We start from the raw sequence: 25801 nt of genomic DNA on the forward strand, positions 1-25801 counted from the left end.
GAAAGAGCAGAAAGCTACAACAGTCCCACACAACTACTACTCTGTGCACACACACAGACACATACATACACACACACAATCACATCCCTGTTCATCCATCAGGCTGCCTCCTTCTAGGGGATCAAGATCCCCGTTTGGGGAAAATTTAACTTCAGCGAAGCTACATGCACCTGGGCAAAGCACAAAACAGAACTCATGGTGAGGGAGGACAAAAATGACATGAGAAACCCAAGCAGCACAACAAGAATTATGTGCACATAGGTTAACAAAAGATTAGGATTCTGTAGCACCTACCTCCACTGGCTCCTTCTCCTTGACTGAAGCTCTTCCACACCACTGCAAAAAATAAAAATAAAAAAATTAATAAAATCAGAAAGATTTGGACTCCAACAGGTACACAGTGTACTCCAAATAAAATCAGGCTCCAAACATATTAAGCATGTTCTAACTCACAAGGCTCCTTTCTCCAGTTACAGCAAAGCCATTTTTTCAGGCCTCCCAGCCACAAGTGAGAGCCAGATTGATCCTTGTACAGTATTGTGAAAACATCTGTTGCAAGTCCAGCTTCTCAGATACTGCACAAAGCAAGCCAAGCCCAAACAGTCCTTTTCTCCCCCCATGCCAAATTTAATTTATTCAAACACAATAAGCTATATCACAATAAGATATATGAAAAAGATTTATCATTCTTAATATCCATATTAAGCAAAGATGACATATAGGATACTTAAAGATACCAAGGATTGTCAAAGGGCTCCAAGTTTTTCATCATGTAAACTGAGAACTGCAGTCATTTTGGCCATAATTGCAACATCCCATTCACAAAGTTTGACAGAGCAATGTTTGTTCATTCTAAGGACTGTCAATTTAGCCCAGGGCTGCACAACTTCAGCCCTCCTGAAAATGTTCGATTACAATTCCCACCATTCCTGACAATCGGTCACTGTGGCTGGGAAAGATGGAAGTTGTAATCCAGAACAGTTGAAGTTGTGCAGCCCTGACTTAGCTAGCCAAAGGCTGAACTGAAGCCTCTGTTAGGCATGATCTAGATGTGACTGCATCTTTTGAGTCACAACTGGATCATGCCTCACAGAGGCTGCAAAAATAATTCAGTTGACAAATTAAAAATGAACAAAAATTGCCTCTATATGTTATATTATATGCCACTTTGAGGTTATAGGAAGTGGTATAGACTGCAAACAAACAACAGACACAGAATTCAAGCTGCTTCACATCATTTGTATGCTAAAATAACATGGAATTGTCTAACTGGAAAGGACAGAAACTGGAAAGGACTTTTCACCCACCCACCCAAATAACTGAGTCCCAATGTCTTGTGCAAGCAAATCAAATCACATAGTGCAAGAGAATGACCAAGAGGTCTAGCTTCCTAATTTTTCTTACCACTCTTCTCTGTATTTTCCCTCTAGCAATGGGCTCATTCACAAAAGATACCTAATCTGAAGGAAGCTATGTGTTTAGCCTTCACCAGCAGCCAAGCATTCTCACATGACCAACTGGGCTATTGTTCTATTGCCCTTTGTCTCACTATATAAAACAACAACATAATCCCCAAACATGCAGCACAATAGATACAGGAGTAACCTACTTCATGGTTCCATTGTTCTGAGGAAGCAAGTTTAGGGGTGCTCCCTTTTTATGCTGTAACAGCTGCATTAACAACAAAAATTCAATTTCCAAGCATGGAGAAAAAAAGCTGCACTGGCTGAATTTGAGTTTGTAACGCAGCTGCTGTACAGAGACTTTACCCATAAAAATGGTAGCAATTCTAAACAAAATCCACAAATGAAACTGAAGGAATTGTTGATAGCATGGTATAAGTTATTAGCAAAAATATCAGTAGCTATTTGTTTAATAGCAGGTGGGATCAACTTACATTGCCAGCTGGGGCGGGGGAGCCACCTTACTTATGAGTGGCTGCTTGACATTTGCCCTAGAGAGACATGTTCCAAGGAATTGCCAGGATATGCAGTGAACAATGCATTTGGCCACTCAGGACCCATGTTCAGCCACGAAGATTTAATATTTTATTACTAGCAAAATGCCTGCTGTTAGGAAGTAAAGTAAAATGTGCCATCAAGTCGATTTCGACTCCTGGCAACTACAGAGCCTGTGGTTTTCTTTGGTAGAATACAGAAGGGGTTTACCATTGCCTCCTCCCACGCAGTATGAGATGATGCCTTTCAGCATCTTCCTATATCGCTGCTGCCCGATATAGGTGTTTCCCATAGTCTGGGAAACATACCAGTGGGAATTCGAACCAGTAACCTTCTGCTTCTTAGTCCAGCATTTCCCCGCTGCACCACTTAAGGTGGTCACTGTTAGGAAGAGGGGGGTGTATATCTGCAGAGATCTGGAGAGGGGAGAAGGCTAATGGATTTGAGTGTACTCTGCTGAAAAAGTCACACTGTACTCCCTCTTTGCAGGTGACATGTCAGCAGAGCCAGGTGAAAGGGCCCAGTTTTGTTCTATCTACAATAATGTCCTCAACTATAGTTCTTTGCCTGCCCATAAGAATGAGCGCCAGTCATTTAACTTATATTGGAGAAAGCAAGGTGAAATCCATACCCTGACAGTCCAAACGTTGTGAGTAGGTTTTGTCTTCCCAACTAAGCAGGTTAAATGATTGGAACTTTTGTTTTATGGGTAAAAACAGCCTGGAATCAGGGATATCATTATAGGTACCCCCTGTATGTGGGACACTGAGAAAGGTATAATCAAGGGTGGCTCCAGGGTATGGGGTGAGACCAGAAGGGGGCGAGGGAGGCAAGCACCCCTTCAGCAAAGTTGCTACCCTCTCATTCTGCTTCGGAAACATGCAGAACACACCTCACCCACCAGAAATGCTCTTTGCCCCTTTTGTGCTCCCCTCAATTTTTGTTCTGGTCCCACCACTGGGTATCATCCTTCCCACAAGTCAATTGACTTTTGGGCATATAATTATAACAATGGGAGCCATGGAGAACAAAACACATCATCACTATATAGGAAACAAGCTTTAGCTTAAGAAAACATGAACCTGCCTTATACAGAGTCAGACCATAGCTCAGTTTATAGTTCTCAGTTTTTAGCTTTTAAAATAATTTTTATTTTGAAACTTAAAAAAAAAATTTAACCTAAAAAAAGGTTTTAGCCTGGTATTTTAACTTAATTTAGTCTTATTTTACATTGCAACAGCTTTCCAGAATTTCTGTCAGGGATCTTTCTCAGTCCTACCTCAAGATACTGAAGGCTGAACCTGGGACGTTCTGTATGCAAAACATGTGCTCGTCAGCTACTACTACGATGTATATTTATATACTGCTCTTCAACAAAATTCTCAAAGTGGTCTATATAGAAAAATAAATAATGCATAAATAAGATGGTCCCCTGTCCCCAAAGGGCTCACAATCTAAAAAGAAACTTGATGTGTGAGGACTGTAAGATATTCCCCTTAGGGGAAGGAGCAACTCTGGGAAGAGCAGAAGGTTCCAAGTTCCCTCACTAGCATCAAGAGAGCCAGCGTGGTATAGAGTGCTGGACTACAACCGGGGAGACCCGAGTTCAAATCCCCATTCAGCCATAATACTTGCTGGGTGACTCTGGGCCAGTCTCTTCTCTCTCAGCCTAACTTACTTCACAGGGTTGTTGAGAGAAGAAACTTAAGTATGTAGTACGCCGTTCTGGGCTCCTTGGAGGAAAAGTGGGATATAAAATGTAAATAATAATAATCTCCAAGACAGGGCTGAGAGAGATTCCTGCCTGCCACCTTGGAGAAATTGCTGCCCATCTGTGTAGACAATACTGAGTGAGATGGACCTGTGGTCTGACTCAGTATATGACAGCTTCCTATGTTCTTAAACATAAGGCAGACAGTAGACACCAGCAACAGCCACTGGAGGGGTGCTGTGCTGTGCTTGGATATGGCCAGTTGCTCTCCCTCTGCTAAATATAAGATAATCACCACTTTTAAAGGTGTCTCTTTGCTCAGTCAGCAGGAGGTATATGAACTACAACCCCACCCCCATCATCCTATATAATCAAGAAAGTCCTGAGGAGTTCAGCAAAATGATTTATTGATCCATTAATAGAGTCGTCTGTTGATTATACCAGAGAAATTTAAATTAATATCTGCCCCAAATGCTCCATGACAACCATTCTGCAGCAGCCCAAGTTAAAGGGAGAATTCTAGCCTCTTGAATTAGTACCTCAATTCCCAGATCCTCTTTCACTTTCTCCACAAGGCTATCATATGCAAGAGGCAAACATGGGGAGCAATACACCAAGAAGATAGCCAACTCTCTCTCCTTTGCACAAGCGTCATTGCTTTGAAATGGTCCGCAGCAACGTTTGGGGAAAGGTGGGGAAGGGAAACTGCATGACAGATTTATTGCTTCTGCTGATGCGAAGTAAACACTCTCCCACCTCCAGCACATGCTGTTTACAGCTCAGCAGTGAAAGCAAAAAAGATCACCCAGACCAACAAAGCCCTGCGTAGTTCTGTGTCATATTAGCATGGTCGTCTATAAGGAGCGTATGTGTGGGCAAGTTGGCCTCTATACAGGACTTAGAATAAAATCCTGGGTCGACTGGTTTCTTGAGGTAGGATTTAGCCCAGAAAGCAATTTTCAGTGCAAAAATCAACGCTGGCGTTCGTGCATAAGAGATGGCTTCTGCGCATAAGCCGAGTGCTTTGCTCTTACTACAAAAGAACTAGGAATGAGGACCTGCAGGGTAGACGGCATGACTTTCCAGCCGGTTCAAGTCCTGCTTGATCTGAGAGGTCCTCTTAACACCTTATTTTAGACATTTAAGTACAGGCTTTACTTTGCTCAGAAACAATGGGCAGCTTCCTCCCTGAACGGCAGACTTCTTGTTATTCAGATTGGTGATGGGTTGGGCATTCATGTGAAGGGTCCCACACACACACACACACACACACGTTTTAATTACTTGAGTCTGCCGTTCATAATAGCTGCTGTGACAAAACTCCAACAATCCTCCTGTTGTTCCAAACACACCCCGAGGGGTCAACAACAGCACGTGGCGCGCGCTGTGGCAAGTAAGTATTTATTTACCGTCTTGCAAGGAAACGCTGAGCGAGGAAGCGGGTAGTCAAGCCCACCTCCCTCCAGCACCCGCAACGCGAAGGTGCAGACCCGGGTACCTGCCATGTTTTGCATGTGCGGGCTTTAAAAAATGTAGTGTGTGGAGGAACGGCTTTACAAGCTGCGGTTCCTAGCATGCGTACGCCTCTTAATGGGGGACACACACACACACAAGCAACGCATTTGTCACTCGCACCTCGTGGTGGTGGTGTCGTTGTTGTTGTTCTCCCCCCCCCCTACACACAGCAGTCGGGAAAGGTAACGTGTGAAGCGGCGTGGTGTCCTTGTGAGACTGTGTGTATGTTTTGTCGCTCCTTTTTATCTCCTCCCGGAAAGCACCCCTCTCTTACCTGGGCCGGCCGGCCTGTCTTGTCCGGTCCCGGCTGCCGGGGCTCCGCCGCCCGCGGGGTCTCCTGTCTTCTCGCCTCCTTCCCGTCCCGCAGTCGAGTCCGGGCCTCGCTCGGTCCCACCACAGCCCTGCCCCCGTCGCAGCTCCTCCAGCCACAGCCCTTCCTGCCTGCTTGCCTATACGGCCCGCCTCCCGCGCTTCCCCCCATCCAGGCCCGCCTCCCTTCCCGCCCGAAAGCGGGGGCAGGCAGGCTCGGTTAGACAAAACTCCCCGCCGCCGCCGTCAGAGCCGCCTTCTCTTCTTCGGCGCTACGTATAGGCAGAGAGAAAAGAAACCCTTTGGACCCCCCCGCCCACCTCTCCGTTCTCAGTTTCACCAAAAGCACATTCGTTGTGGAGCCAGACACGGGACGGGAAGGAGAGCTTGGCCCCCCGTCACCTCCCGCCAAGACGGCGTCCCAAAAGCCTCCCCCATGACCAGGACCATCCCACAGAGCCCTTCCATCATGCACACACGCTATGGGCCAGGGGTCTAGAAATGGATCGATAATTGGTACCTTTTGAGTGAATAAATGGGGTGGTGTGTTCTTTTATTGCTTCTTCTGGCCTTAGTAGAATTATTAGCCATGTTGATGTTGATGGCCTTCGATAATGAGTAGCTTCCCCCCCGCAAAAAAACCAACAACAAAAAACCCAGCTTATTATGTTAAAAAATAGCTTTAAAATGCATCATAAGTAACAGTGGTCATACAGTGGCCAAACAACTTTACTAATCTATTTTCTATCTGAAGTAACAGACTGGCAAATAAAATTGCAAAATAAAGTTTCCCCATGGCAATATTTATTATTTTATTAGTATTTTGATCAGATTAATCAACAGAAAACATGCAAAAATCACAAGATTTATGTAGAATTTGTAATAAACCAAAATTTTAAAGTCAGATGTGCACCTAGGCAATTTTGGAGCCTGGACCTAAAGGCCTTTGGAGCCCCTCCCCCCTCCCCTGCAAATTAAGCATCATCATCCTCCGATGGCCAACCATACCACCCAGGACAGACTAAGTAGGATCTGGGGGCCCCCAGGGGCTGTGGAGGCCCTGGACTTCAACCCTAAAGTCCAGGGGTAAGAGAGCCTCTGTTTAGAGTAAAGGTCTTTTAGCCAACCGTAAAAATCATTATCATCTGCCTGTTTCAGAGTCATCCTCTTCTTCATCAGTTTGGTTGCTGTACATGGCATATTGCCATGCAAACCATTCTTCGTACAAATGCACAGTACAAGACTGTTTGCACCTGCAGGAAGACAGCCGTTCAAAAACTGAATCAGGAGCTGGTTTCCCAGCAATCCACTGAATAATAAGTACCGCTTACAGTTCTTCCATCTATAGCTGATGGAACTGGGAATTTTTGGAGAATGAATCAGGCAGTTATCCCCGCCCCGCCCCCCCGCCCCCGCCCTCAAAAAGCAAAAACCCTTTCTAGTTAGCACGGCAAATGTGCTGTTGCACCACACATGGAGTCATGACAAGGTGGCAGTTGATGTGATTCTGCTATACCAGAGTGGGCAACCTTAGGTCTCCAGCAGTTGTTGAACTGTTGTGGCTGAGGATGATGGGAGTTGTAGTTCAACAACAGCTGGAGAGCCAAAGTTGCCTACCCCTGTACAACACTCTTTTTTGTACAGAAGTCTGTGCAGCGTAACATTAATATCTGCTGTGTTGTTAGAGCCATACAAACAAGAGGATAAATGTTCAAGACATTTGAACAAGACATTGCAAGAGTTCTGATGGTGGATCTACTGTCTCTTCAAGTTGTTACATTGCTTAAATGTCATCGGTCATTCTGGGCTACCCTGTACAAGTCTGAGCAGAGGCATAACTATAGGGGGGGCAGGGGGGGCACGTGCCCCGGGCGCCATCTTTTCTGGTCACGTGTGGGGGCGCCGCCATGACCAATTTTTTTTAAAAAAATTTAAATTTTTTATTAATACAAATGTTTCCTGCTCAGTGCAGCAGCGCTGCAGCAGTCAAAGGAGCGCGTCGGTACCCCCTTCCCCATGAGCGGTCCCTTCCGCGCCGCCTGCGCCCCCCCCCCCATTGCTTTGCTGGTGCCTGGCAGAGAGTCAGTGGCCTGGCTTGGCGGCGGCGGCGGGCGCTTGTGAGGAAAAACCTAAGTATAATGTAGTATGTTGGGGGGGGGCGGTGGGGGGGGCCATTTCAGTGCTTGCCCCGGGCGCCGTTTTCCCTAGTTACGCCTCTGAGTCTGAGTGCAGAAAGTTTGCCACAACCAGCAAAGGCACTGACTTTGATTCTGTTATGTGGCAAGACTTTTGTAGTAACCTAATATGGATCATGTTACATCAACTGGACAATTTACACCAGACAACTAGAAGTTGAGACCAGCTTTAATATTCAAGTGAGAAGTGATGTCAATGTGATGCCAGACAATTTAGGCCCCCATTTTACAGTTGATGTTGATCAAAATGGGTTCATTCTGTTTCAAGCTCAAAATGTCCATTTTGAGCTCAAAATGTTTTGCACATTCCTAGTGTTTCTGAGCTTTCCCCAAGTGGACCTCAAAATGGAGTCAAAAGCACATTTGCACAACAAAAGCCAAATATAAGGATGTCTTCGGTTTGCTACTATATTTTTCAGTAAGACGACATAACACCAATACATGATCTGCTGTTGAACACCCTGACCTAAATACAGCTTGTTCTTCTCCCAAAATACCTTCATTCTCGTAACTTCCAATTCAGATGCCTCTCATAAAGCTTACTCATTATATTCAGTAAACGTATTGAGTGATAGTTTGCAGAATTACCTCTATCTGCTTTTATTCTTACTATTATTATTGAAGAGTGCCCTCTTCATTCAGGCTTTTGACCAATGAGCTGTCCTTTTAAAAATATTAGTTACATTTTGTTATTTTTATTTATTTTCTAAATTGTTTTATTTATTTATCATATTTTAATACCGCCTGATATGTGCATCTCTAAGCAGTATACAGAGTTAAAACAGTTAAAATTTCACAAGATAAATAAAAACAACATCCTAAGATAAAAACAAATTAAACAGTTTAAAATTAATTTCAGTTAATTTTAAATGCACGCCTGAGAAAACAGGTGCACCTTGAGGGTCTTCCTAAAAGAAAACAGAGGGGAAGGTCTTACTTCAAAAGGGAGCATATTCTAAAGAACTGGGGCAGCCACAGAGAAGGCCTGGTCCTGGGTCGCTGTTAAGCGAGCCAGCAGCAACCGTAACCAGACCTGTCCAGATGATCTTAACAGGCAACAGGATTTGTGACAAAGAAGAAACTTTCTTAAGTACCCTCAACCCAAGCCATTGAGGGCTTTATAGCTAATAACCAGCACTTTGTATTTTGCTCAGAAACATATTGGCAGCTAGTGCAATTCTTTAAAAATAAGTGTTATGTGGTCCCTTCAGGTTGTCCCAGAGATCAGTCTGGCTGCCACATTCTGTACCAATTGTAGTTTCTGGACTACATACAAAGACAGCTCCACATAGAGTGCATTACAGTAGTCAAGCCTAGAGGTTACCAACACAGGCACCACTGTTTAAGGTCATTTACCTCCAGAAATGAACATAGCTGACATAGTGGTTAGAGTGCTGGACTAGGACCAGGGAGACCTGAGTTCGAATCCCCATTCAACCATGATACTAGCTTGGTGTCTCTGGGCCAGTCACTTCTCTCTCAGCCTAACCTACTTCACAGGGTTGTTGTGAGGAGAAACCTAAGTATGTAGCAGACCACTCTGGGCTCCTTGGAGGAAGAGCGGGATATAAATGTAAAAATAAATAAATAAAATAAGCTGAAGCTGATAAAAAGCACTGCTGGCCACTGCCTCAACCTCATAAGCAGAGAGAGTTTGGGATCCAGGAACACTCCTAAGCTACATACCTGATCTTTCAGGGGTAGTGTAAACCCATCCAGAACAAGCAGATCGAATCCATCTTTTGGGTCCCAACCCCCCACAGTCAGTACCTCCATCTTATTTGGATTTAATTTCAGTGTATTATCCCTCATATGGCCCATTACCGCCTCCAGGCAGGCATTTAGGGAGGTTATGCCATTTCCTGAAGAAGCTGATATAGAGAAATATGTCTGGGCGTCATCAGCACATTTATTTGTTAGTTGGTTTGTTTATTTATTTATCTATCTGTCATGTTTTTATACCGCCTGATATGTACATATGTACACAATTTAAGATATTAAAAAATCAGATTAATATACATGAAACACAATAAAAACAACAGTATAAAAATTAAAATGGTTAAAATTAATTCTAATTAAAAGCTTGTGAGAACAGGAGAGTCTTGAGGGTCTTCCTGAAAACAAACAGAGAAGGAGGTGCTCTTATTTCAACAGGGAGCATATTCTAAAGCCCTGGGGCAGTGACAGAGAAAGCCCGGTCCTGAGTCGCTACCAGGTGAGCTGGTGGCTACTGTAACCTGATCTCTCCAGAAGATCGTAACAGGCGGTAGGGTTAATGACAAAGGAGGGGCTCTCTTAAATAGCCTGGACCCAATCCATTAAGGGCTTTCTAGGTGATAACCAGCACTTTGCATTTCACCTGGAAACATACCGGCAGCCAGTGCAATTCTTTCAAAACCGGTATTATATGGCCCCTACCTTTGTGTTGTCCCAGAAACTAATCTGGCTGTCGCATTCTGTATCACTTGTAGTTTCCGGACTATGTACAAAGGCAGCCCCACGTAGAGCACATTACAGTAGTCAAGTCTGGAGGTTACCAACATATGTACCATTGTTTTAAGGCCATCCTCTAGAAATGGATATCTAGAAATAGAAATATTGATAACACCATGCACCAAACCTCCTGCTGATATCTTCCAGCGGTTTCATGTAGAAGTTAAAGAGCATTGGAGACACCATGGAGCCTTGTGGAACTCCATACTTTAGTTCTTGCTTTGCAGAGCAACAGTTTCCAAGTGACACCATCTGGAATTTACCTGAGAGCAGAGGCGTAACTATAGGGGGGGCAGGGGGGGCACGTGCCCCGGGCGCCATCTTTTCTGGTCATGTGGGGGGTGCCACCATGACAAAAAAAATTTTTTTTAATTTTTTTTTTAAATTTTTGTTAATACAAATGTTTCCTGCTCAGTGCAGCAGCGCTGCAGCAGTCAAGGGAGCGCGTCGGCACCCCCTCCCCCATGAGCGGTCCCTTCCGCACCGCCCGCGCCCCCCCATTGCTTTGCTGGCACCTGGCAGCCAGTCAGTGGCCTGGCTTGGCAGCGGCAGGCACTTGTGAGGAAAAACCTAATGTAGTATGTTGGGGGGTGCGGGGGGGGCGCCATTTCAGTGCTTGCCCCGGGCTCCGTTTTCTCTAGTTACGCCTCTGCCTGAGAGGTAGGAACGGAACCACTGTAAAACAGTGCCACCCAATCCCACCCTCCTCAGGCGATCCAAAAGTATACCATGGTTGATGGTATCGAAAGCCGCCAAGAAATCAGCAGAGTCCCACTCCCTCTGTCGATAGCAGATAATCCATGAGGCTGACCAAGGCAGTCTTAACTCCATAGCCCACTCAAAAGCCAGTTTGAAATGGGTTTAGATCAGGGATTCTCAACGTGTGGGTCCCCAGATGTAATTGGACTTCAACTCCCATAATTCCCAACCAAAGACCACTGGGGCTGGGGATTATGGGAGTTGAAGTCCAATTACATCTGGGGACCCACACATTGAGAAACCCTGGTCTAGATAGTCTGTATCATCCCAAACTGCATGGAGCGGAAAAGCCACCACCCACTCAATCACCTTGCCTAACCATGGAAGATTAGAAACGGGTCTGTAATTAGCTAACTCTGAGGGATCCAATGCAGGTTTCTTCAAATAAGGTCTAATAATAGCCATCTTAAGACAAAGAGGCATCCTGTCCTTTCTCAGAGAAGCATTTATAATACAGTCGTCCCTCACCAACTGTGGTTTCCCAATCGCGGATTTGAGTATCCGCAACTGGGAATTTGTGGCAGGTCTCACCTATTGCGACCTGAGTATCCGTGGTTTGGTGAGATTTTTTGGAAATTTGGGCTTGGGGGGTGTTTCCAGTGGTCATTCCCCCCCCCATTTTAAACTGTTTTTTCTGGTCATCATCATCATCATAATAATGATGATGATGCTGATGATGCTGATGAATAAATTTGATTTCTATACTGCCCTTCCAAAAACTCAGGGCGGTTTACAAAGAGAAATAACAAACAATAAGATGGCTCCCTGTCCCCAAAGGGCTCACACTCTAAAAAGAAACATAAGACACACACCAGCAACAGTCACTGGAGGTACTGTGCTGGGGGTGGATGGGGCCAGTTACTCTCCCCCTGCTAAATAAAGAGAATCACCATGGTAAAAGGTGCCTCTTTGCCCAGTTAGCAGGGGATGACCACGATTTTGCGACCGCGATTCCCCTAACCCCCTGTTTCCTATTGATTATAATGCCTTGCCAACTGCAAGGTTTTCCAGGAACAGAACCCTCGTGGTTGGTGAGGGATAACTTTATTAACCAGACCCTGTCTGATAATAGAATTACCAGATGAAATAAGTCAAGTTGGGCTTGATAATACAATAAGAGAACAGGTTGTAGGATGCACAGTCTGAAGCAGTTTCTTCACATCCTCAGGAGCCACATACTGAAAGTAATCCAATCTTGTTTTATCTTGTTTTATTGAATATTATTATTTTATCTTGTTTTTAACCGCCCTGGGGGTCTTAGGACTAATGGTGGTGTATAAATATAAATATTCCTGCAACATGGATTGCTATCAGTGTTTGAAGTGGTATGCTAAGCTGTCCAAATTAAGGAAGTGTTGGGTTTGACAGCAATACCAGTTGTCCTCAATCAAGCAATGTATGCTAGAGCTGTAGAAGCTCATACTGCATTTTAAACATATCTTTTTGTGATTGGGGGAATTTCACACAGCGTTTGTTCTCTTAAGTATTAGCAGATGAAGTGCTTCACAGATGTAGCCTTAGAGATATCTGCATTGAATTATCTTTTTGTGATTGGGGGAATTTCACACAGCCTTTGTTCTCTTAAGTATTAGCAGATGAAGTGCTTCACAGATGCAGCCTTAGAGATATCTACATTGAATTATCTTTTTGTGACTGGGGGAATCTTTTTGTGATTGGGGGAATTTCACACAGTGTTTGTTCTCTTAAGTATTAGCAGATGAAATGCTTAGCAGATGCAGCCTTAGAGATATCTGCACTGAATCAGGAGTTTTTGCAGAGGGATCACTACACACAGGCTGGCAATACAATTGTGGGGTACATCTGCACAAGTTGATGTATGAAGCCTGCATATGATTGCTGTGGGATAGTTTCATTATTTGACTTCAAGAACCCCACAAGCAAGACGGGATGCTGTTGTATAGTGATTATCCATACATTAAAGGATGATATTTCTGAAAAGTAAAGCAGTATCAAAGTGTAATGTTAGCTGTTCACATTAGGACATATGGACAGCTTGTTTGAACAGTACATGAAGCATATGCAGGGAAGCCATAGTAGCATTTATAGATTTTGGGTATCATACATTGAGTTGGTGAACCTTCTGTTAAATTTCATTCATGTATCAAAAGAAGGAAATTAGGGATGGCACTTTGAAACTAAAGGTAAAGGTAAAGTGTGCCGTCAAGTCGATTTCGACTCCTAGTGCCCACAGAGCCCTGTGGTTTTCTTTTGTATAATACAGGAGGGGTTTACCATTGCCTCCTCCTGCGCAATATGAGATGATGCCTTTCAGCACCTTCCTATATTGCTGCTGCCTGACATAGTACCAGCAGGGATTCGAACCAGCAAACTTCTGCTTGTTAGTCAAGCATTTCCCCGCTGCACCACTTGAAACTACAAAGGCTTTAATTCCTTGTTGTTCTGAATATGGCAGAACCAATGACACTCATTACCATCGATGGTACTTGCAGTTACAGTTCTCACAATTCAGTGGATGGCTGGGAAACCAGCTCCTGATTCAGTTCTTGAACGGTTATCCTGCAGGTGCAAACAATCTTGTGCTGGGCTCACGTGTATTTGTATGAAGAATGGTTTGTACGGCAATAAGCCATGTACAGAAACCAAGCTGATGAAGAAGAAGAGGATGACTCTGAAACAGGCAGGTGATGACAATGATTTTTATGGTTGCCTAAAAGAACTTTACTTTTTATTTTATTTATTGTTAGATTTGTATACCGCCTTTCCTTAAAACAATCTCAAGGTGGTTTACAAAACATTTAAAAAACAATGTAAAACTATAAAACAGTTACACAATAAAAATATTGAATTGGAATATAAAAATACAAATATAATTAAAAGTTTAAAAATATATACACAATAAGACCATAAAATACAGAACAGCAGCAACAAAAACACTCATATCAAAGCCTGGGTAAAAAGCCAAGATTTCATTTGTTTTCTAAAAACTGTGATGGGGATAGAGGAGCGGATGCCCACTTGGAGAGCATTCCAGAGTCTGAGGGCAATAACTGAGAAGGCCCTGTCCCATGTGCACAACAGCCAAGCCTCCCTCATTGCCGGCACATGGAACAGAGTGATGACCTTGTCAAGTGGCAAAAACTCTTGGGAGCAGGCAGTCCCTCAGATATCTAGCGGGGGCCCAAATTGTTAAGTGCTTTAAAGGTCAAAACCAGCACCTTGAATTAGACACAGAAACAAATTGGCAGCCAAAGTGGCTCTTTCAAAATAGGTGCAATATTATCCCAGCAGGCAGCTCCGGATAAAATCCTAGCTGCCACATTTTGCACTAGCTGCAGTTTCCGAATATTCTTCAAGGGCAGCCCCATGTAGAGCACGTTACAGTAATCCAGCTGTGACATGACTAAGGCATGGGTAACTGCCTTCTCAAGAAAGCAATATGCAGATGACACTGAGTGCTTTTTCTCCAGCTGGCACACTAGCCAAAGCTGTGCAAAGGCACCACTGGCCACCGCCTCCACCCAAGCTTCCAAAAGCAGAGCCGGGTCCAGCAATACCCCCAAGCTGTGCACTTGCTCTTTCAAGGGGAGTGAAATCCCATTCAGAACTGGTTGAATCCCCTCATCCTGATTGGCTCTCCTACTGATCAACAGCACCTCTGTCTTGCCTGGATTCAATCTCAGTTTATTAGCCCACACCCAACCCATCACTGCCTCCAGCCTCCGACTCAGGACATCCACTGCCTCCCTAGGATCAGGTGATAAGAAGAGATAGAGCTGAGTGTCATCTGCATATTGCATAGTATCCTCCAAGTCCCTGGATGACCTCTTCCCACGGTTTCATGTAGATGTTAAACAGCATGGTGGATAAAATTGAACCCTGCAGGATCCCGCAGGCCAATGACCAAGGAACTGAGCAGTAGTCCCCCAGTACCACCTTCTGGACCTTCCCCCTGAGAAAAGACCAAAGCCACTCCAAAGCAGTACCTCCAATCCCTTTACTCAAGAGGCAGTCCTGAAGGATACCATCATCAACGGTGTCGAACACCACTGAGAGTTCCAGCAGAACTAACAGGGATGCTCTCCCTCTGTCAAGCTCCTGGCATAGGTCATCCACTAGAGCAACCAAGGCTGTTTCAGTGCCATATATTATTATTATTATTAATTCGATTTCTATACCGCCCTCACGTGTGACATATGTGGCACACGCCAGCGATGGAGACGAGCGCGCGCCACGCAGGGCGCATGAGCACCGCTAGCGCTAGTCTCTGTAAGGCTTAGGGAACAACGACGAGGACCAGCGTCATTAGAGGACCAGCGCCAGAGGGGGAAGAGCGGCGGGGGGGTAAGTACTACCAACCCCCCCGCTTAAAGTAACAGTCCCCCGCCCATCAGAACCTCCGGACTGCCGGACTTTCGAACCGGTCCGGAGGTCTTTTACAGTGTGCCCGGACCGAACCATGCACACTACTAATGCGAGTGACTTTATCTGCTAAGTGACATGCAAACCGAACATAATGGGCTGTAGATGTTTCCTTTCCCATTACCTGTGAGGATGTGTGGAGCAATGCTTTTGCTACACAGAACAGCTGCTCCGGTCTGCACTGAGCAGATGCAATGGAGGTGGAGAAAAACTGTTTCTTCACCACCCACACTGCCATGGAGTAGTCCCTAAAATGGGCTTTAGCCCATGTTCAGTTGGATTTGACTCTTCCCTCAGCATCGTTCCAGTGACCTATTGGTAAGTCCTCTTGTCACAGTGATCATTCTCTTGTTTAATCTAGTTGGTAACTGGTAGGGGTCGATGGTACCCTGTGAGGCCAGATTTGTCCTAGTAGCCACTGGTTGCTTCTGTAACTGCTCCCATTATGTGAGGAGTGTCTACATCATCTTGACAGGTTGTTATGGGGGCAAATTTATACAGTTCAAGCTATGTTACCCGCAGCAATGCAAATAATGAAAAAGAGAAGGGATATGTTAGCATCATCATAAGACATCCCAAGAAGCTGCTCATAGTAATGATTTATCACAAAGAACTGTCTCTAACTAACATACAGCTATGTTACTTATCTGTGGTGCGCTGATGACCAAAGAAGAGGAGGGTGAGAAACGTTCTTCCAGTTTGCCAAAGCATAGAAAACACTTGATTTTTTATTTTTTTTTAAAGCAACATATGTATATACAACTGAGCAGGTTTTATGGAGATGCAAAAAGCAAGCAGGCAATAATACCCCTGCAGCTTCTATCCGCCAGCTCCAAAAAACAACAGGACTGTCTTTTCCCCCTCTGGAAATATGACTGTTTCCTTTCCAGGCCTTTTGGAGCTCTATTTCAAGCATGGCTGTTGCTTCCTCTGAGCTTGGTGCCACAGCAGCAGTCCAGCAGGGACAAGTGAAGTCTTCCACCCACATGGATCAATGTGGAACTCTCTATAAATATATGCAGACTGGTATGGTGGCAATATCAGAGATCGCAACAAGCAAGCCAGAAAAGGTGGCTTGCTTGCTGGTTCTCAGTCTGGCTCTCAGACTGGACAAATCAGTTCCTCAGCCTCTTCTAACAAAGCAGATGGCTGGGAGCTGACCAGCCAAAGAGCCTCAGAGGTGATCGACAGCCTCTATTGCCCATGAATTGGCATGTATTGTTAGTAGCCACACCATGCCAAAAGTAAAGGGAGGCTTTCAGTCTGATCCTATAAAGAGGTAAGCACACCTCATCAATGGGCTTAGGTGTGCCTAACTGCATAGGATCAGTCTGAATAACAGGAGAGCATCTCCCATAATAATATTTTATTGACAATATGAATCACTATTATTCTTCCCTTCTGTTTAACATCCTCAGAGAGTCCTTCCATTCCAAATAAAGCACAAGTCAGTCAGATCTCCCATCTTCACCAAAAGCCACACATGCCTGTTGGAATTTTTGTGCTGCAGTGGAGGTACAACATTACTACTGAGTTATGGTAAGTCTTTTTAGATGTTCAGATGTGGACAGGGGTTAATTAGAGCCATGGCTCATGTTTGGAATTGCATTGGATTCTAGAGCTCAAAACTGAAATATATGAATTGCTAATAAAACAAGTGTGTGTTTCTAAGCATCCAATAACATATTTCTCTCTGTGGCCACATAATGGAGGACCGGATTTGAAGGGACCCGTGGTTTCCCTACCGTTATGTCGAACCCAGCCAACTCCGGTCCTCTCCAGAGCATGACCTGAGGTAGTGCTGATGAGACTCCAATTTGAATCCTCATTTTGTAATGAGTTTCACTGCTGCAAACCGAGGGTCCAGGGAGCCTCCTTTTCATCTGAATGCAGCACTGGAGGCTGCATTCAAATGAATTGAGAGAGGAAGCTCCTCCTTCTCTCCCTCCCTGATTGGCTGTGCGGGCTGTCCTTCAAGCAAGAAGGAAGCCCACACAGCCACCTCCCCCACCTCTCTGCAGTCCCACTGACTACTGAGAGGACGCTCTCCTGAATGCAGACTGGAGAGTTGGGTGAGAGACGGAACCATGGGGGGCGGGCGGAATCTTGGGACCATTGGAGTCTGTGTAGTAATTGCAGCTCACCCACACACATCTGGGATTACAGAACAGGATTCCAGGATAGTTGACATAGCTTTTAGATAGATGGCTTTTAGACGAGAGCTGGTCTTGTGGTAGCAAGCATGACTTGTTCCCTTAGCTAAGCAGGGTCTGCCCTGGTTGCATATGAATAGGAGACTTGATGCGTGAGCACTGTAAGAAATTCCCCTTAGGCAGTGCCGGTTCAACACAGTAAGCAGACGATGTGCCGCATTGGGGCGCTGCCCGCTGGAGGGTGCTGAGCGCCACTGCTTCCAGCAATGGAAGCATGCATCCTGCCGGGCGGCTTCATCTCTGCTCAACCCAGTTTACAGCGCCTGCCTGAGCCCAGGGGGGGAAAGGAGGAACAAGGGGGTGGATGAGACACAAGAGTAAAGGAGGGATAATATGTATGTTAAAAAGTGAGGCACGAGTGAAGAGCATAATGCTTTAGCCAATGAGAAGCAGCAGCTTCCTCTATGGAATGTCACCCTAGCCAAAGGCAAGTGGCTCCATTCTGTCAATCTCTGTTTAGGGTCTGGAGAAAAGGGAGGCTGTTGAACCCAAAGGAGGCAGAGAGGGAGGGAGGAAAAAGAGGTTCCTCATGAAGAACTGCGGGAATGCGAATGGAATTCACTCCTGCTCGCCTGCTACCTGGATCTTACTATCCCCAGCGGCACTTAGAGCCCTCGCAGCTGCCTGCACAGTGACAATCGCTGCTCTTCCTGTGATTTGGCCCTGAAGCTGAGAAGCAACAATGGTGATTGTTATCTGGGTTCTCCCCCCTCCACCGACCCCACGCGCCTTAAAATTTATTCTTCAGGCTGCTTAATTATCACTTCACCAGCAAGTTCCTGAAGGAGACAGTGGGAGATGTCGATTTCTAGCCTCAGTTAATATATGTTCATACTTCTGGGATTCCCCCCTCCTCAGTCTTATTTGTGTCACCCAGTAAATTTTAGTAGACAACAATAAGCTGCAAACTTGAGTGTGGAGAAGTTGGTGGGGGTGAGGGGGTAGGAGGATCTCCCCCACCTTAAGAAAAGCAATTGCTTTGCAGCATTAAATTAGAGCACATAACTATTAAAAATTCATGGCGATAGGGTATTTAAAATCCCTCCATGCCATATAATATTAATCCATTTAATGTAAAATTTATACCTGTAACTTAATTTGACTCATTAATGCCCCAGATCACAATGTATTGATTAAACGTACAATGTTTTAAATATGATTCTGGAAATGCCCAGATTTCTGTACTTTGAGACAGCAGTTGCAGTGGACTGCAGCCTTCTAATTTAATAATGCCTGCCTCGAACTTTCTATGAAGCCTTCTTATAAAATACCAGATTAAAACCCATTAAACCATTGCATAATGATCTGAAACTTAACTTCAAGAAATAGAATATCATTCTGCAATTCTTAATCATAAAATCATTTTTGCACTCATGGTATCATACAATTCCATTAGATTAGCGAATCATATGAATAAATATTCTGGATCTACCTTAAAAGCCTTACTGATTTCAAAAGAGCCACTCAGCAGCCAGTGGATTCAGGACTGTACAATCTTCATTTATTGGCTGATTGTGAATCAAATGTAATGTGACTAGATGAATTTACTTTGTATAGTCCACTTCAGCCCATTTTCTCTTCACTCTGGAGCACCCGGAGGGATATTTCCAAGATGTGGACAGAAACACTTAAATTTAGAGATATGAGTGGGAAAGGAAACAGTCTTTTTAAAAAACTAAAACATGGAAAACAGATGTCTTTTGTGCCATTTTAAAAATACACTTGACAGCCTTTATTGCCGAAGGACCTCCATGTGTCATTTGTATGATACACAATGAGAACTGCCCCACTAAAGTCAGTTGTAAAGTTAAAATACAAACAGTCACAAAGTAGTAAAGCCAAAGAACTTGTTCATTCTTGGTCAGTGGGATTAAGGTTGCAATCCTATGTATACTTTCTCAGGAGTGAAGTCAATGGGACTGACTTCTGAGTAAATATACATAGGATCAGATTGTGTGGCTGTGTTACAAGTAAACACATTTAAAGTCTGGAGGTCTATCAGCACATTAAGGTCTATCAGCATAGTACCCAATCTTAACAGCACTTACCTCCAAGAAAAGGTAGTTAGAACTGGGAAGTAATTCTTATTGACTTCAGTGGTGCATGCATAAAGGAAAGGCTTTTTTAAATCGAGGTTCCAATGGATTACAAAGCGAGCATGATATTAGTGGGGATGTTGGTTCTACACTTTTTACTCCACGTTTTCACTGGAAGTATCCAGTGAGTATAGGTATCCAGTGAGTTTATTTTTGAATATTTACCACTGCTAAGTCTAGATACACTTCTAATAATTTTTCTTGTGGTAATAAGATTTCTTTTCCACAGAATCCCAATGATGTGAAGACTGCATTTTTTCTAAACTAACATGATCTCTAGATTGAGTAGGTGATCTAAAATCTCATTTTAATTAAAATCTGTGTGAAACTAGATACACTACTATAGTTAACTAAGGGCACTCAACAGAATGTTGCATCGGGGCGCCAGATCCCCCAGAGCTGGCCCTGCCCTTAGGGGATGGAGCTGCTCTGGAAGAGCAGAAGGTTTCAAGTTCCCTCCCTGGCATCTCCAAGACAGGACAAGATTTTTATTTTTTATAGGACAAGATTTTTTTATTGAACCAACAAACTACCAAAGCATACAGTACGTTATCAAAGCACAATTATAGTCAGTCAGTCCTTTATTACGGTCATGGACCAGTGCATAGCTAAAACATACATACTTACATGCTTACATATAAGAAAAGAGACTCAGCATAATAAAACACAAGATTATAGATTATAACACAATAGTACCAAGTTAAAATTAGAACAGTTATGGTGAACTCCAAATAGGTCTGACCGAAAACCTTATTAAGCAGAGCACCCTCCATTGCAATCATGAAACAGGAATCACAGGGGAAGGAAAGAAAAAAACAGAACATTATTGAAAACCTGAGCGGATGGTGCAAATGATATGACAATACCTTGCCATTTTGATGATTAGGTTGTCATCAGAACTGGACAATAAGTACTTCAAACAGAAGTCATCCAAGTGCCCGGGAAAACGTTGCAACAAAGGGGACACTAATCTTAAGCGGGTGTCCCTATAAAAGTTACAATAAAGTATGGCATGCGCAATTGTCTCCACTTGACCAGACCCGCAAGGGCAAAGTCGAGCAGAAAAAGGGGTACCTTTAAATCTTCCCTCCATGACAGCAGATGGAAGCGCATTAAGATGGGCAAGCGTCAGAGCACGTCTAAATTTGGGGATGGTAACTAGACTTAGATAGCTAGCTGGTTTAGTGTTGAAGATTTGATCCCCTAGAAAGATATTCTTAGGCAGAGAAGCGACTTCTTCCTGCAGTTCCATGTCCATGATACGTTGTTTAATCTCAATCCTGGCACGATCGTATCCCAATTTTATAATCTCATCCTGAGAGAAACCATAGTGAGCCAATTTGTCAGCAATTTGGGTCTGCCACTTAAATCGGAAACAATCAGTCTTAATAAGGGGGGCCAGTCCTACGCAAGAGAAGACAAATTTTAACCAAAATAATATGATAGTCCTCCAATAACAAGTATACAAAGTGGTTGTTTGTACATCATATATCTACAAAGATTTACACACAAGGATTTGGTAACCCATGGGGTTATAAAGTATATGCAGGCAGTACTGTAACTCGGGGGGGGGGGATTTCAAGGCACATCAGGTAATGGGGGGGGGGTTTACGTCCAACGTCCATTTCCACAATTTGTCCCATTGCTGTTTAGAAGAGATATACTTGTCTTTTTGCACATAACCATACAAACTTTTCCAGAAGAGATTTACTGTCTCATCTGCGTGAACCTCTTGGTTGAGTCTTTCCTCCCTATTCCTATGCAGGAGCATTGCATAAATAACATACAGGTTTACTAACCTCATTACGAGAAGGGGAACGTTCCAATTCCCTCGTATGAGGGCACTCGTTCCGTCCCATTTCCTTGAAAGTTTCTTTCTGGGACCTTGAAAAGAGGTTCTATCGCTCAAACACGAAGTTAGTTCTTCCCAAGTCTGTTTTTCCAAATCAGGCCACTCTAACAACTTGCTTACTGCCTGCCACACTCTTTTGGCTACCACACACTCTTTTAAGAAAAGAGTAAGATAGGGCTGAGATGGACTCCTGTCTGCAACCTTGGAAAAACCGCTGCCAGTCTGTACTCAGTCAATACTGAGCTAGATGGACCCTTTGGTCTTACTCAGTATATGGCAGCTTCCTATGTTCCTACATGTCTGAGTCCCAGAATTTGGGAAAATAAGCAATGAAAGAATAATCTAATTTGGGGAAATAAGCAATGAAAGAAGAATCTACATACCCCATAAGGGATCTACATACCCTGTGAGGGATTCTGTAATTGGGGCTTGTGTTCATTGGCAATTCTTTTCTTTCCTGATCTGATTGATGGAGTGGTGGAGAGGGGAACGTAAGGTGATACCACTTTCAATTTCTCTCTCCTAGGACTGTCCTAGGATTGAGTAGAAGGATGGTGAGGGAGATTCTATAGCAGCAATTTACTGTAGATCGACTGTGTTACACAGATGCCTTTATTGTCTTTGTAGAAATGCACTGCAGAATACTTGTTTTAGCGAAAAGAACATTATTTTGACACTCATACTCTACAGTGCAAGTGTCATACCTATTTTGCATCTGGAGATCGCTAAAAAAGCCTGGGTTCACACAACATGCTCTGTAGGAGCATACATGCAGTGAAGATCTCAGATTACCACTGAACTGACAATATATTGATTGTGTGAAGAGACCCTATTTTTAGTGAGAGTTCATTTTATATTTTAATTAAGATGAGGTAGTTTGTTTCAAGAATCATTCATTCCAGATATCAGTCATAGTCCAATTTATTGCTGGTTTTCATTTGCTCTTCCCCATATCTGTTTATATCGCTGGGTTTTTTAGCTGCTTGAGTCTGAGTAGTTTATTTGAAGGACGGATCAGAGATCCAGCAAATCTAGGAGGTGAGATTGTATCTCTTAATGCTTTGTTATCCAATGGTATCCTTCTTTTAAAGTAAATAAGGCATAAATAGAAGGTTTTTCCACACTTTTTCCTTGTCAGCATACACAGTTATAACTCTTCCTGCCTTTCCTCATATTAATTGTGTCCTAGAATCTTGATCATTTTCTTCACACTCCTCTGAATGCCTCATAATTGGTCAGTAATTTTCTTGATGCTCAAAACTGAACACAGTTCTCCCAATGGAATCTTAACAGTGCTGAGTAAAGCAGTGCCTTGCTTCCGACAACTTTGATATGATGCTCCTGTTGATGCATCCTAAAGGGATATTTGCCTTTTGTACCAGGTGATCACATCATCAACTTCTTTATCACATACTCAGTATAGAGCCTTGGGCATGTTGCTATTTCATTTAGCTACAGTTCTCTCTGGAAGTAAGCCAGTTTGCAAATAAGCCCACAAAAGTTACAAGCCCACAGAACTCTTTACTAGTCTGCTTGCCCCATATTACTTGATAGTCATTTATGACTGAAAATTAAAACAAACACTTTTTGTAAAGCTTATCTTGTTCAGTCCTCTGGAAGAGATTATTTGCCACAGATGACTGTTTTTAACCATGGGATTGAATACCACAGGGGTTATTTGTGAGAATTAATACAAAAAGATTTGTAAGACACTTCACAAATCACCAACATGTATAACATCTTGTTTTAGATAATTTCTATTAAAATATTAAAAATATATAAAATTAATAAATTATCTGTTTTAATTTTGTGAGCTGCCCCAAGCAGTAACGCGCTGGAGGGGTGCAGCATACATATTTGAAATAAATACATATTAATAATTACATCGTGGAGATATTAAAAATGGTTCCCTATTGCAAAGAGGCTCACTATTTAATAAAAATAAAATAAATAAATAAATAAGAAGAGGAATATAAGCAAGCAACAGTCACTGGAAAAGGCTGTTAGGTTGTTAGGGAGCGTTGTTCTTCTCCTGTTAAATAGAAGAGAACAGCCACTTGAAAGGTGCCTCTTTGCCCAGTTAGCAGGGATTATTATTACAGAATAGGGAATAATTAAATACTTCCAGGATTCTGCAGACAAATAATTAGGGGAAACACTGATCTCTGTGGGGGCAGATGATTGTATTTCTCCCCATGGCAATGGCTGTAGAGTTTAATCTAAGGCAGGGCTCATCCCTATTTTCAATACCAGGGTTCAGCTTTTGAATAAGTAACAATTAGAGTGTTTCTGAGTACCTGCAGAGTGCTTTGCTCTCACTACTTATTAACATAGCCAGCTCTACCCAAATGCAGTGGGAGGGAAGATATTTCAGATCAACCTGTGTGTTAGAGATATTAAAATTGGTGTATTTCTCTGGGGATGGTATAGGTGCCACTGCTGAGTGTCTTGCCCACTCAGACAGTTTCCTGTGTGGTCCTAAGCAGACTGGCTGCTCTATTTAACCTTTCAGCAGCACTAATAATGGTACTTTAATGCTGAGATGCAGTGAGTTAGAACGGAAACCAACCAGATCCTCTAGGATAAATGTGAGAGCTTATATATATTATTCTGCAAATAAGATCTCAACTATATCTGGTTATATGTGCAGCCCTCCCACAAACTATGGATATGCCCAGTCCTTTCAAGGGGTGGAGTATACACTGAAAATACCTGGCTCTTAAGCTTTGTTAGTTTAATTTGACAAATGAGCATTCCCACAATTGAGTGAGTTATGTTGTTGGCCATTAGGGATGTCACAATCATTAATCAATAGTTGCCTATAACACTTGCACTTGGGATGTGCACGGAACCGGTTTGGAGGCCCTTTATGGGTTTGAATGACCAGCAGTTCTGCCAGTTCGAAGGCGGGGGGGTGACTTTAAGGGCAGGGGAGGGTGCACTTACCCCTCCCTTCGCTTTCCCCTCGCCACTGCTCCATTGCAGACTGGTCCGGCAGGACAGCAGCGTAACTCCCTGCCACCTCGTCCACTCCTCGGACTGCTCCTTGGACCAGAAGTAAGTGGAAGTACACAGTGCATGTGCTGCCGGCCCGCCAGGCCGGTTTGTAATGGAGCGCTGGGAAAGTGGAGGGAGAGGCAAGTGCACCCTCCTCCACCCTTAAAGTCAACCCCCCCACACCTTTGAACTTCCCCCACCCAGTTCCGTGCACATTCCAAACTTGCACCACAGGCTACGCAAACATTATTCTAATAGATGTGAGAAAATGCACATTTTCCCAGAGAGTAAATATTGTGTTGTGAAAATGTGATTTCCTTGCAACAGAACCAGTTCCTTGAGAGTGGTAGTTTAGATTTTTTTGCAACAACCAAGCAAAAAACACCTTAGTTATGCATATTTTTGGTTGGAAGTGGAGTGGGGACCAGGTTTTCATTCTTGGGGCTTTCAGTAAGAAGAGTCCTCTTCTTTCATTCATCTCACACAAAGACAGAGTGACATAATGGAACAGCCTGCCACCATCCTTTCTTCTGGTCTGTTCCATAGACTTTCCCATAGATCTCCGGATAATGATGGGCTATCTCTTTCAACACAGTTTTGCTTCCAAACAGAAAATTCTAATACTATCCAGCCCAGCAGTCTTCTGGAAAGATAAATTGTAATATATGTATGCTGGAGTTTTTCCTGGGCATGCCCTCTCTGCAACGATGCTTAAAAGAGAAAGATAAGTATTTGAAAGCACTTTGCCGATTGAAAAAGTTCTACAGAAATGATTAACAAGTGGAAAGTTCTTCAGAAATGATTAATACTTGGAACATCCAGAGACTGCCGCTTCAATGGAACAGTTGCCTTCTTTGAAAACCACCACCAGTGGAATGAAAGGGTGGGTGCATTTCTGTCACTGAAAAGAAAGAGAGACTACATTTAGAGAGTCATCTTCCTTCGCAGTTTGAAGACAGTTGCCACAAATCCTGTATGTTCTGATGCAGTGCTATGCAGGAAGCAATATTCAGAATAGCTGTCTGCGCTTCGGTGCTCTAGACAGCCGCTTGGGAGTTTCCTGCACTTTCACTTTCAGTAGTAGCTGAGGCTCTGGCAGCCACTTCCGAGAATACAGCACGCTTTGGGTGAAGTTGAAATAGTACAGTATAATCGTCCCCATATATCTCAACTACTCAAGACCTCAATGACATGTATGTTTGTGTTGTCAAGCCTTTACCCTATCCCTAACTAGGTAACCCACATTTACCTACAATTAATTATCTACAATTAATACATTTTATGTGTCTCTTAACACAATTA

The 25801-nt window shown here is 43.6% G+C and overlaps 2 protein-coding genes across 8 annotated transcripts in view; one reads left to right on the forward strand and one right to left on the reverse strand.

The window, feature by feature from the left end:
• The window catches only part of LOC128331647 (signal transducer and activator of transcription 5B), a 68501-nt gene extending 62820 nt beyond the window's left edge, over positions 1–5681 (reverse strand). For 2 of the 4 annotated variants that reach the window (XR_008310382.1, XM_053265290.1), the window contains exons 1-2: positions 5459–5679; positions 295–336 (exon numbers count right to left, since the gene is read on the reverse strand). The gene's annotated coding sequence lies outside the window, so the exon portion shown is untranslated. Of the gene's footprint in view, positions 1–294; positions 337–5458 lie in introns of all 4 variants that reach the window. The other 2 variants (XM_053265292.1, XM_053265291.1) reach the window with 2 other exon arrangements.
• The window catches only part of LOC128331648 (uncharacterized), a 56374-nt gene continuing 35479 nt past the window's right edge, over positions 4907–25801 (forward strand). The window contains exons 1-2 of one of the 4 annotated variants that reach the window (XM_053265298.1): positions 4907–5062; positions 16760–16880. The gene's annotated coding sequence lies outside the window, so the exon portion shown is untranslated. Of the gene's footprint in view, positions 5063–5118; positions 5367–15491; positions 15660–16759; positions 16881–25801 lie in introns of those variants that run through there. The other 3 variants (XM_053265302.1, XM_053265295.1, XM_053265301.1) reach the window with 3 other exon arrangements.

This window comes from Hemicordylus capensis, chromosome 6 (genome assembly GCF_027244095.1).
Source record: "Hemicordylus capensis ecotype Gifberg chromosome 6, rHemCap1.1.pri, whole genome shotgun sequence".
Lineage (NCBI taxonomy): Eukaryota > Metazoa > Chordata > Lepidosauria > Squamata > Cordylidae > Hemicordylus > Hemicordylus capensis.